This window comes from Oryza sativa, chromosome 8, assembly GCF_034140825.1.
Source record: "Oryza sativa Japonica Group chromosome 8, ASM3414082v1".
Classification (NCBI taxonomy): domain Eukaryota; kingdom Viridiplantae; phylum Streptophyta; class Magnoliopsida; order Poales; family Poaceae; genus Oryza; species Oryza sativa.
In genome coordinates, this window is record NC_089042.1 from 20,391,829 (window position 1) to 20,405,431 (window position 13,603).

General features: G+C 43.9%; 2 long non-coding RNA genes across 4 annotated transcripts; both read left to right on the forward strand.

Annotated features, from left to right (window-relative positions):
• Positions 1-18: 18 nt before the first annotated feature.
• Positions 19-5,207, forward strand: LOC9271362 (uncharacterized). Of its 3 annotated transcripts, none has more exons than XR_010734677.1 (9): positions 19-749; positions 823-992; positions 1,608-1,674; positions 1,749-1,844; positions 1,975-2,045; positions 2,697-2,878; positions 2,941-3,033; positions 3,121-3,270; positions 4,808-5,207. It is a non-coding gene; the product is annotated as an uncharacterized lncRNA (long non-coding RNA). The 3 variants fall into 3 exon arrangements; XR_010734678.1 differs by having other exon boundaries at positions 3,156-3,270; XR_010734679.1 differs by having other exon boundaries at positions 2,971-3,033.
• Positions 5,208-11,529: 6,322 nt separating this feature from the next.
• LOC136351501 (uncharacterized) lies at positions 11,530-13,393 on the forward strand. Its single transcript, XR_010734709.1, has 4 exons — positions 11,530-11,925; positions 12,315-12,377; positions 12,584-12,666; positions 13,007-13,393. It is a non-coding gene; the product is annotated as an uncharacterized lncRNA (long non-coding RNA).
• Positions 13,394-13,603: the final 210 nt, after the last annotated feature.

Below are 13,603 nucleotides of genomic sequence, written 5' to 3' on the forward strand. Positions count from 1 at the left end.
CATGCACCTCCTCCTCCCAGTCCCAGATCGTGCTCCTCCCACGGCCCTCCCAGAAACCGCACCTCCCTCCCACGCCTCCCTCCGCCGTCTCCGCCGCTGACGCCGGAAACCGCCCCAATCTCCTCCCCCTTTTCATTCACACACCCTCCTCACGCCCACATCCATCCCGTCACCCGCCCACTCGCCGTCGCACGAGCCTCCCCGTCGTCGATCCCCTCCCTTCTCACCCTCATCCTCAGGTATTGTTGCCGATTGTCCTGTCTCCGCTCGTCGCCGGCCCCTCGTAGCGCAAATCGTCATCCTGCATCGTCGATTCCCCACGCCTCGATCTCCCGTTGGTCTTCCCGCCGCTCGCCATTGACCATCGCCCATGGCTCCTCCAAGAGTCACCGCCGAATCCACCCCACGCACCCGCGCCACCTCCCACCCGCACCCTCGCCCCCGCCCACTCCCTCGCTCTCCAAACCCTAACCCTAACCTCCCCTCCTCTCTCCACGACTCCCCGCCGCACGCCGACAGTTCGTCGCCGCGCGCCGCACCCGCACTCCCCTCCCCGCTCACCGGTTTCCTCATCACGCCTTCGTGCCGCCACCACTCCGATCCCCATCTCGCGAGCAGAGCAGGGGAGGGATCTCCTCCGCGGCCGCTGCCGACCGGCACCGTCGCCTGAATTGCCGCCTCCGCTCCGATCCCCATCGCGCGAGCAGAGCAGGGGGAGGGGAGGGGCGCCGTCGTCCTGCTGCATTCCGGTGAGCATACACATCCTCTCTCGTTCATCTCTCTGTCTCTCACCCATTTTTGTCTGGAATTTTCTTGCGTTAGCACTATCTTCTCTTCAAGATCTGGATGATTCTCTTCGACCGCGATTGCTCCGGCGACCTCCTCCACAGTCCGTCAAAGGGTTTGTCCTCATTCCGTCACCCTCGATGACCCAGGCCGCAGTAGCGACGCTGGTTTCTTAGCCAACACCAGGGTCTACCTCGCCAATTCAGGTTTGCTCTGTTGCAGTCCATTGAATAAATACAATACAAAATACTAAATGCAGTAAATTTGATGTTATACAATCGTTTCCATCTATCTAAAGTGTAAATACTGGGTTGTTTCAATAACGATACATGGATTATTTTCTAAGAAATTGTCAGTTGAAGCCACATTATTTTACTAGATGGTTAACATTGTTGGCAAAATCAAGTTTGTTTGGTTTGTAATCACTCCCGTGACACATTGTGATGACGATAGAGTTACAGACCATTTCCACTTTAGTTTAGTCCTTTATTTCTTTTTCCCTTTTGTTGTATTGGTGGGAGTCCACAGAAGCAGAGGTAATTCAACTATGTGCCGCTGCAGAAATAGCTATTTTGTGCATAGGTGAAAAAAATATGATCATGATATTGTGGATGGTGATAGTCCAGAAGAACATGAAGGAGATGTAGTGCAATTCAACTTTGTGTGCTGCCACGCAAATGGCTATTTTCTGAGAAAGGATACCATCCAGTACTATTTTGTACAGATTCAACTGATGAAACTGGATGGCATGTAGTATCAGTTTAAGTACTATCAGTCAATTCGGTTCTTTCATCTTACGATGGTTTGCCTGTTCTCTGCAGTTCAGCTTGGTAGATCAGTTTAGCGTTGAGAAGCAAGCTGTGAAAACATCCACTTAATGCAGAAGAGGTCATAAGCTCCACTCCTGAAAATTCCACATTTTTTAGATATCCTCACATTATTCACCCTATATATGTTTTCAGTTGTTCCTGTATATTTGGTACACTATTCTCGTTTAAGTTGTTTAAAGATGATTCAAGGTCTCAAAGACGTTATTATCATCGAAATGAAGGCTGGAGGTACTTTTTATAGCTGAACTACAACATACTGAAACTCTGCATGCTAATCAATTGGCTCAATGTTTTTCAGCTCTGAAAATACCACGGTTGTACATTAACGTTTTCCATCTCATCACAACTTTGAGTGCAGGTAAGAGGAGAGCTCTGATACCTCCTCAAGTAGTCTACACTGATGAGAGCGTGCGGCCCATACCAGAGGAGGTATATCCTAACAAACTTTTCCTTGTTTTTTCCCTATTCATCTTAGGTGTTTCTTTTACCTGTATGTCAGTTCAAATAGAATCTGGAGCGATGCTAACTTATGGTGCCAGCTTCGAAATTTGATTGCTCATGGAGACAGGGGACAGATTATTATTTTCTCTAAACATTTCTGAAAATATAATTCTGAAACTATGGTGAAATGAAACACTCTCATTTCTGAAAAATTCAGCTGCTGTATGGGTTGCTACTAGCCTACGGAATACATGGTTCAGTTTTAACCTGGCAATGTTTTCTTCGGGTTCTGGTCATTATGGTGTCATAAGAAATAGTCAGGCCACTCCATTCAAAAAATGGGAAAGACAATAAAGCTTTTTCATTCAACAAGGGACAATAAAGGACTATTTTTGCATGTGCTCTTTTGCTTGGAGTATTGTGTGATTATATAGCTGATTGAGCTATGTTTAGAAAACTGAACTTCCCAGAACTAGAATTGAATAGTCTATGGCATGACCTAATCATTAATCAGTTCTCTATTTGTGAGACTGATAGTTGCAATTTTATAGAGGATGGTCTATCATAACAAACTAAATTACTTCTATGATTTTTTTCTTAAATCAAAGTTGATACATTTGTGACTGTTCATTGTTTCAGGCTGAAGGGGGACTCATTATTTAAAAAATGAAATGAAAACTGCTATCCATGTTGACTCCATCGATTCATTGATCAGATCAGGGGGTTTGAATGAATAAGGATATCTATGCTGTTCATGAAGTGCATAATGGATGGTGTGATCCTCTTTAATCATACTGCTTCCTTCAGAGTTCAGATACAAGGTAGAATCTTTTACGCTACTTTCAGCTTAATTGATTGATTCATTTTCGTATTTGACTTGCAGGGCCTAACCATGGTAACTAATGATGCACAGCTGCTTTGCTCCAGGGTGAACCCTCACTCTGCTGGTTGGATTTCAGCCGTGGATTAGCAACTGGTTCATGTTCTGAAATTTTTATACTAACCATCCTCACTCTGTAGTATTTGAAATCAACCTTTCAGTTTGTTCTGAATTTTTATGCAGAATATAACCATGCCAGTATTTTGGAATGAGTGCAGAATTTGATCCGTCGGTTCTGAAGAAACCCGGTTACTTATTAGAAGAAGCAGAGACCACAACCTGGCAGTGGCTGGTCACTTCAGTGGTCTCCAATTGCCTTTGAATACGACAATGGTAATTTCAGAAATCTCCAAGTAGTCCACTAATTTTATTGCTTACATTTTTTTTCATCAAAAGCAAAATTGAAACCCTATGTTCCCTTGTAATTCTAAATTTGACTGCACATATTTTGATTTTCGATGAGTACTGCTTGATATATTCAGAACGGACAGGATTTTGGGAACTAGCAATTATTGATTTTGATTGTTGATGCTGAAGAGTTCTGACTATCTACATGGGTTATTTTCTTGTTCAACAAATTCAGGAAATAGTTTCAGCTCATCAGAAGTTTGCATTGCTGTCATCCCTTCTAGCCATCCTCGAGTAGTTGCAATGAATACATTGGGCAATTCAGCAATTGTGGATCCTATATCTAAGATAATATTCCTTGGATAAAATAGAGTATATATCCGGGCAGTTGCTTTTGTGACTGAAAAATTCATAGCATAAAATGGTATGCCTGTAGGTCATTTGACCAGGCTGTTAATTTGGTAACATGAGTCTAATTTTCCCAAAAACCATTTATCTGCCTCAAAGCCCTCAACTCGTCTATGTGGACCAGAAATGACTTCTTGAACATACAAGAATACCAATCACATTTTAGAATGTTTTGTAGTGTACAGAGCTATCGATGAACCAGGTGTCGGCGTCATATGCATGGTCGATGTCATCACATTTAAGATTTATAAATTGAATATTATCAGTAGACCAATTGCATGTACGTCTTAAAAAGGATGTTTGGATTACAAGTATCTATGGTATAGTAGAAACCTAAAATTAGATGTACGAAGGTACGTAAAAAAGCAAGAAAAAATTGAGTTGCAACTTCGAAAGAAATATACTGTTTCTTCAATTAGGGCTATCTACATCAGCTGCATTTGAGAGAAATATCCGAACTGTTGTAGTTCAAGGAAGCATTTGAAATAAAAATTCTGGTAACAGCCTTAAATTAATTGAGAGAAATATCCTAATTAGGGCACACAGGATCAGTTGGATCTGTTGAGTTTCATAAAGAAGAGGTGCTTGTGCGTTCATCAAATAGCTCGGACGAAGCTTGTATTTTCGCTTGTCTGCTAGCAAGCCATCTAAAAAGTCAAAGCGTATCGTCACATATTTGAAAATGTGTTTATAAATTTTCAGTAACTTGCTTTGTAAGGGAAAAACACCAAAGTTTCTGTGCATTTGCTTCGAACATTTGGTTCTGCAGTACTGTTGACTATAAAATACAGCTCAACAGAACTTTATTTTCTCACATTTCTCATAACAAGTTGGATATGGAAAACCATCGACTCTCATAAAAGACTACACACAAGTATTAAACTCAAATCTATTTTAAAGCATGTGAATAGGAGACAGCAAGCTTTAGAATGATTCTGAGATAGCTCCATTTTTTTTATCTTGTCTGAACTTTGGCTGTGAGCTTAAATGATTAAATCAGTATGTTTTTTTTTTTTTTGCAGCCACCGAATCCTTTTTAATAGTTTTTTATTCTTCTATCTATAATGCTTGTGTGCATGCTTCTTACGGATTGCTAATTATTTTACACGTGCAGAATAAGTGTAATTAACTGGGGGAGTGCTTCTTGAAGTAGATAGAAAGCTTTGCTACTTTTGAAGAAAACAAGTTGATAATGGAGAAATTGGGTGAGACATCATTCATTCTACACAACTTTGAGAACTGACTGAGATGTAAGCCTGGAAAATAGTCATCCCATGTGAATAACACAAATGAACATCGAAGTTATATGTAGCGCCGGAAATATATAGAAGATAGCTCATGCAACTGTACGTGACATGGGTTGTTCAATCCATAACACTATGCATTGTTGATCGATTGGTGATTATTGTTCCCTATATATGCTCTGGGCATTGACACGAACCGCATAACATTGCAGGGCCATATATCTTGAGATATTCATAATTGCGTTTAAACCAATTTTTTTTACAGTTGCATACGATTGTGTCTTTCAGATCTATATTTGACTCTACACGCATTGTCATGACTTATCCATCATATCGCTTTAATGTACTTAGCATTTTCACCTACATAAATGATTATAGCATTGCAATGCTCAGTTATGGCTCTATGTGAATCAAGAAAAGATGGTTTATTATAACGTGATTAATCAGCAGTAAAACGATACGGGGAAAATGTCAAGTGAATAGCTATAATGTTCACGGACAAAGCACAAAACAGACCTGGCCTTGCCGGAGGTTATTAAAGCTCAAATGTACAAATCATATCAATTTTTTTTTGCTAACATGAAATTTTAAAAATTATTGAAGACAAGTAGAATTGCACCGTAGCGTTTAGCACGGGCATATTACTAGTGGTGAATACATATTAACCATTTCATTCACAATGATGGATATATATTAATCATCCCCGTCACCTAATATGTGAATTCACCGCAAGAAAACGATGAACGGGGGGCCATTGCCATCTCTAAGCCTATAAGACACCATACGAAGTGACTTATTGTGGGAAACATTATGTAAATATAGAAATTCGCTCATGGACACCGTGCTCATTAAGATATTCATTTCTGATTAAATAACATGAAAGTTCTGTGGGCCACTTGTCAATTCTCCCATCACATGTCTGGTTTAATTATAGTTTGGCACTAATAGAGAAACAATTTTTTCACGTGCGAAACAGGATTTTCGCATAAGGAACATTAAGCCGCCCATCTGCAAAATCAAAATTAGGCAAAAAAATTCCAAAAAAGAAACCCAAAACCCTAACTCCTATTCCCATCTTTCTCGAGCTCACCGCCGCCCGCCATCGCCATCACCTCTCCCAGGGCCGAGGGCAGCGCTGCCGGATCTGCTGCCCTCAAGTTCGCCAGCGCCGACACCCTAGTCATCGTCGCCTTTCCAGGGCCCAGAGTGGCGGATCCGTCCTTCTCGAGGCCAGCATTGTCAGATTTGCCTCCTGAGTCTGTCACCTCTGCCGCCGTCGCCATCGCCTGAGCTGCCCTCGCCTACCATCCAGCCCAAGCCCAAGGAGGCCGGATGGGAGTAGGAGGGAGGGAGAAAGAGGAGGGGGAAGTGGGAGAAAGGAGGAGGAGGAGGAGGAGGAGGAGGAGCGTCGATGGTGCTTCGTCGGTGTTTCCCTCGCTGGTTCTGTCGTCGCCGGCCGGTAGGAGTTGAGAGGAGAGGAGATGGATGTCTCGATGGGGGAGAGAGAGGGACATTTTTACATTTACATTTATCTTCCCCATCCTCTCTTCTATTCTACCCCTCATCCTCTCTTCCCCTCATACTCTCTTCTGTTCTTCCAACGGAGAGGACGAGGAGGGGTGACGGGCGGTCGTCGAGCGGGGAGCGGCGGGGTCGCCAGGCGGAGGAGCCGCAGCAGAGGCGGCAGCATCGCGGGCCGGGAGCGGCGCGGGCGGAGGAGCCGTGGCAGAGGCGGCGGCGTCGCGGACGGGGAGCGGTGCGGCGGTCGCATGCGGAAGAGCGGCACGGAGGAGCCGCGGAGGAGCGGCATCGCAGACGGAGGAGCCGCGGCACAGGCGGCGGTGTCGCGGGCGAGGAGCGGTGCAGCGGTCGCCGGGCGGAGGAGCGGCGCGGTCGGAGGGGCAACGCGGTCGTCGGAGGAGCTCTGAGCGGCGGGGATGGTGGGGATCTCCACCTTCAGATCCGGGGATGGTGGTGATCTCCACCTTTAGCACCTTCCTCGCTGCCAGATCCGCCACCTCTCCACGGGCGAGGAGCGGCGGCGGACGACCGGAGGCGGGTGGGCGAGGGGCGGCGGCGGGCGGGCGAGGGGTGGAGGAGGCAGGCGGCGGCGAGCGGGCAACAGTGTCGGGCGAGCGGCGGGGACGGTGGTGCGGGCGGCCAGATCCAGTAAGTCTCCTCTCCTCCGCTCCCCTCCCCTCCGTTGGCCGACGGCGGTCGAACGACGAAGGTAGCCACCGGTGCGTCCTCTCTTCCCTCTTCCTTCACCCTTCATGCTCAATCCGGATGGGGGCGGGAGAACTGCATGGAGTGGGCGTTTGGGGATGGTACAGTGTCTCTTCTCTAGGTGGCGGCAGTCAACAAGAAGGAGGACTGTAGCACCAGGAACAAAGGCCAGCAAAGGCACAGTCCCGGAGGAGAGAGAAATGTTGGTGGTGAGCACTACGATTTTCCTGCACAGGGACTCGTTTAGATTGCAGATGGACCTGTTGATGTGAAAAACACACACTAGCCTGGGAGATCTGCTTAGCTCCAGTGCAGGTCCAAAACTTGATGAGTTGCAGGCGTGCCAGTTAGTTTGATCCTGCAACTGACAAGATTTGTAAATAGTAGATCAAACAGACGATCGGCTGACAAGCCGATGGAGTAGTTCCAGCCGATAGCCGATAATAGCCGATGCCGATACCAGCCGATAGCGATAGGGTTTAAGCAATCGGCTATATGTCCAATGTAGATAATGATATAAAGGCAATCGACTGATGATGATGTAATAAAATAACAGTATAATCCAGTATAAACCAATCGGCAAATAATGATATGATAAATAAGCATCGATCCGAAGGTTAAAGCATACATCGGTTGGAGGTCCGATGTCATAAAATCCACAAGATTAGATTAAACAGTGAAACCTTTGTTGCGATCAGCTAAATCCAATTTATATGTATATGCAATCCTTACAAGCCGATGCAACGTCCAGATAACTTATCGGCTAGCACCCGATAAAACATTAGCATGAACCTATTGGTTTAACAAGACTTATATTATCAATAACAATCTAATAGGTCGAACCTAACCGATGCAGCACAAGATTGTATATGATAATCTAATACTCGATGAGCCAATAGATCTGTCTAATGTGATGGATATAACAAATCTATTTAGAACAACATTATGATTGTAGAGATATATCGGCTAAGACAGGAGATTAGACCTAACCGAGACAGTCCCAACTAAACCGATGCGTCTCTAAACACAATGCAATTAGAGATAGAATTGAGATATCAGGTAGGCAAATATATCAACCAAACCAGAGCGATCCAAGAGATCAAAGCGATCACTAGTAGGAAATCGCCCATCTATGACGTTTTTCTCATGATGTTGTATAATTTCGTCATTAAATAGGGCATATCTATGACGAAATTTCCTATTTCGTCATGGGTGAGTCGTGGCAGGGGTAGGTTCCAAAACTCTGACGAAATTAAAAATAGCGTCAAGGAACAATGGAAAATTTCGTCACAAATGATGCACACCGTTCATTTGTTAATACTTGTTGGTCCCACTGCGCATACGTGACACTGTCTCCACTGGTCCCACCGCATATATGCATATGTTGGTCCCATCGCGCATATGTGGCACTAGCCCCGGTCCCACCAGTGGCCACTACACGCGCCATAGTCCCACTGCCCCACCACGCATATGTGGCACTAGCCCCCACTGGCCCCACCACGCATACGTGGCTATCCATGTCACTGGTGGCTATCAAATTTGTCCAAAAAAATAAATGCTGCACCTGGAATCGAACCCACACCACGAGCAATTACTTAACAGAAGCTTAACCACTATGCTAGAAAGATCCTTGTGTGGATGCTTATTTTGTTATTAACTTTTATTGGAACTCCCAAATGTTTAACTTATACACTTCAAGCATCAGTTAAAGCATTACACTTTTCTGAATTGCCATACTCAATTCACATGAAAAAAAATAACGCAATAATCAGTCGTAAGTTTATTCACAATCTCAATCTGAATTCACGAAGCTGTACAAAGAAGTAGCATTTCTTCTCCTGCTGTTGTCGCCCACGTCCAGCAAGCAAGCTGCATAAGCACCACTGCACCAGAAGCTTGCTACTCGATCATGGAGGATTAATGGAGGTGAAGTAGAAGCTGTTGAACACCGATAACGAAATCAGGCCGCCTCCATGGCCAGCACCAGGTCCTCTTCGCCGGCGACGCTGGGAGCATCGGTGAAGGAGATGGCGGTGGGCGGCGCCTGGTCCAGCTGCTACTGCTCCGGAATGGCCCCGTGTTCGCCGCCGCAGCCACCAGCGGCGTCTTCGCCGGTCGCGCGCCACAAAATCCTCAACACCGGCGCCATCGCCAAGCGTCAGCGCTGCTACAACGACGCACTGAGTGTCGGCGCCCTGAACACGAGGTGCCCCGAACGCCCAGAGGACACGCTCTGTCTTGCCACTGCCGCCGGCGACCACCTCCTCGACGCCTTTCTCCTCCTCGCTGACACCCAGTAGGGCTTCCACGAGGCCCTCCTCGACCTCACCCAACATGTTGCCGAGGCCCGCGCCGTGCTGTGGAGGGGTGACGCCGCCAGCGTCGCCTCCGCCGTCAGGTCCCAGCGGCGGCGGCCGAGAAGGACCTCTCCCGCGGTGGACATGGGTGTGTGTTTACGATTTGGTTTGGTTTGGATCTGAATCCCTCGTTATATGTGTGTTGATTTACGATTGTGCCCTTGTTATATGTGTGTTGTACCGATAAGAATGAGGGGTAAGTTGGTCCAAACCACGCCGTTTGTTCGATTAAAACCGGTTGGTTCAATGTTTTTCTACAAACACCGGCCGGTTTACCCAGTTTAAAGTGAATATAAAATTTTTAAAATTCAATTTTCAATCAGAATTATATTTCTGTGAATGGTAAACTGTGCCGATTTTATTGCCAGCCTAGCTCAAATTTTAAATAAAACATTGAATTTGCTGGTTAGAAAAAAAAAGTGGGATTTTGAGACCATTTCTAAGTGGCCACAATTATTATTTTCACTTAAAGGTACAGCTTATATTAATAAATAATAAAAAAAATAGGGACACATTCATGGTACAGCAATTTGATGATCCCTATTGAGCACAGTTCTAAAAAAAAAATAGAACACGCGCACGCGCGGTAAAAGAAAGAAACAAAATTGATGCTCTTCGGGGGATTCGAACCCACAACCACAAGAACAACAGCCTATGTTCCCACCACTAAGCCACACAAGTGTTTCATCATAGGGCATGCGCTTGGTCTTATATATCAAAATGTTAGAAGGTAATGGACCTATATCTAGCCATCTACTCGTGGGGTTCGTCATAAAGCGTGGTTTTTCTTTTTAATCTCTGACTAAAACTTATAGGCAGTCTTTCTCCCTCATACTAACTTCAAATTTGATTATTCTTTTTTCTAAAATTTTCTAAATTCATGATCTATCCATTTTTTGTGTTATTAAAACCTTTTTTTTTGTCATACTTTTATGTGACTTTGTTTTATAAATTGAAGATTTAAATTTCAAAAAGTGCTAACTACAAATGACATTTTTGAAGCAGTAAATGATTTCAACTGAAAAAGTAATGAACACAAAAGTTGTAGAACTGATCAAGATCTACAAATTTTATTTTGGTCATTTGTTCATTTGATAAAGTGATAGTAACGTTGTGTACAAAATTTACACATCTCTCTTATAATTTATGAAACCATACTAGAGATATGTAAAATTTGTGAACAATGTTACTATCACTTTGTCGGATGAATAAATGACCAAAATAAAAATTGTAGATCTAGATGGATTATACATCTTTGTTGTTGATGACTTTTTCAGTTGAAGTCGTTCACTAATAAAAATTTCTATTTGAAGTTCTCAAACTTTGAAATTCAAATTTCAATTTGTTCAAATAAAGTCAGATGGAGAAATGACTAAAATAATTTTTTTTTCATCTCGATGAGTTCTACAACTTTGGTTTTGGTGACTTTTCCATTTGAAATCATTTATTAACCCCAATTTTGTTTTAAGTTGTCAAATTTTGAAAATTCAAAATTTGAATTGATCAAATGAACTTATTTGTAAAAAAGTCCAATACAATTGTTGTAGATCTCGATCAGTTCTACAATTTTGTTGTTTATAATTTTTGCATTTGAAACACAAAAATCGGTCTAAAATTAAATTTAAAATTTTCATAAATTGATATTAAAAAATACCACATATATTAGTAGGCCTAAACCCTGAAATCGGCCCGTTACAGTATTCGGCCCATAAATTTCTGGCCATTGATTCTTGATCGAATGGCTATCGTTGCTCCAAGGAAGTATAATTTGATTGTTTTCGATTTATGGAAAATGATAATTACTCATAGTCATATACGGAGGATTTTTCGTTCGGCGCCTAAACCTGCCGCCAATGACAGCCCCAAAATATTCCATTGCCGCCCATTTGCCAAATCAGAATGGGAAATGTCACTTTTATCCTCCATCTAACGAAGAGCAAAAGAACACCCAGGGGCATTTGTGCAACCACTATATATTTACAAACTCTCTCACCCACCAAACCCTAATCCCCAAATCCAGTCGCCAGCCCATCGGGGCGCCGCTGTACTAGAGCCGCCGCCGCCGACCGCTGCACCGGAGCCTTCCCCCACAACCTCGTCGACGACGACTGCTGCACCAGTCCTTCCCCCACTACCTCGTCGACGACGGCCGCCGCAACGAAGCCTTCTGCTGCAACCCCGTCAATGACGACCACTGCACCAGATCCTTCCCCCGCGACCCCGTCGACGACGGCTGCCGCACCGGAGCCGGTACCCCGTCGACGACTACCGCCGCACTGAAGCCTTTCCCCTTACAACATCGTCGACGCCTCCCGCCACACCGGAGCCGGGTACCCCATCGACAAGGACCCTGCACCGTCGCCGTGCCTAGCCGATGGGAAGACGTCGACGTCCAGTAGCACGAGGTACGCAAAATTATTTTGCCGTCTCAAGATCAGATGTTCGTGTGTACTGTCTAAATGAAAGCCATTAGATGTTATACATCATGAGGATTGATTTGCTGTCCAAATCTCTATTAAGAATTTTCTGTGTGCAATATGATTGAGGTCACTATTAACGAGAACGGTTGATGCTGTTGCTAGTTTGCTACTGCATATGGCATTGTTTCTGTGTTTTTTAGGCGCACCTTTAAATTAATCATGCTATGTTGATTCTCAAATAAATTTGTGCCTCAAGTTCCATAATCATCATAACTGGAAGAGATTCCTTCAGATTAAGGGTTGGAAATCTATTATCCTTTAAGAACACAATAATGTTCTCTGCTCTTGTTTTAATTCTTTTCTTTCACCCGAAGGGGTTCTGGGAGCTAGATGATGGACATCTGCAATGCAATATCCCTTTCAGTGCTCAATTAATGGTCAGTACATATTTCTTCCTTTTTCTTGCCTTTTTATGGAACTCTTGCTTTACTGTTTTTTTCTTACATAATCAAAATTGAGAATAAAATTCCTGTGATATGAATATGTCCCACAAGTCTGACATGTAACAAATTTTGGTACATTTAGTTTACACCCTGTTGTTTCCATACAAGCTGTCTTGTGGATGACTGCCTATCTACGACAGGTGCAGAAGAAGAAAACTGTCTTGGTTCTTCCTGCTGTTCATGACTATGCAACAATCTCTCATGAGATTTCTGTGTACACAGGGTAAGAAATCTTTGTGCAACTATCTCCCATGAGGTTATATATATATGGGTGCTAATATTTAGTGAGTGCTAAGTAGTACTGTAATATAAATTGGTTACTTGTGATAGTTATCATTTGTTGTCAACACTTGCATAATGGTGCAAAATTTGGATTTCCTTGGCTGAAATTTTCTGACGACAATCAAGACAGTAGTAGATACACTCTTGACGTATAATCGTGGTCTGCTCAAACTGTTGATTCCAGTGTGTACTATCTTCAAACTGTGCAGCATTTGTTTATTTTTTTAATGACTGTTGCTAATTTATTCACATGCTTACAGCTTCTGTATTTATTATTGTAGTACCCTCGTGTGGAGATTATGGGTACCCCATACCCACATGGCATAGTTATCCGACTGGCTATAGGGGATAACTTATATCTATGGAATATGTAACAGATCATGACTTGGGTATTACGTTTCCTTGTATGTTACGGAACGGCCTAAAGTCCTGGTTTGATAATATTGTAAAGTAGATTTAGGAAACCGATACCGTATTGGTTAAGGTTTCTATCTTGTAATCCTGCCCCCCACCCTATATAAGGTGGGCAGGAGGCCCTCTAGGGGGCATGACACAACCTGATCGTCAGATCTATACTACACCCGGCGGATTCAAATCCCCAAACAGGAGTAGGGTATTACCTCTCATTGAGAGGGCCTGAACCTGTCTAAATCCTTTGTCTCCACATCCATCCACTTTTAGGTCTCGTGCGCTACCCCTTTTTATTATTGCCGAAATCATGTTTCGACAGTTGGCGCGCCAGGTAGGGGTTGCGTCGAGTTATCTATCAAGAAGCGCGATGGAATCAACTTTACGAGTCGCCGGCTTCGTCTTCACTTCGGGAGCTGCAACTTCCTCGCCGCCGACGAATTCGCTAAGCTTTTCTTCAACAACTTGGA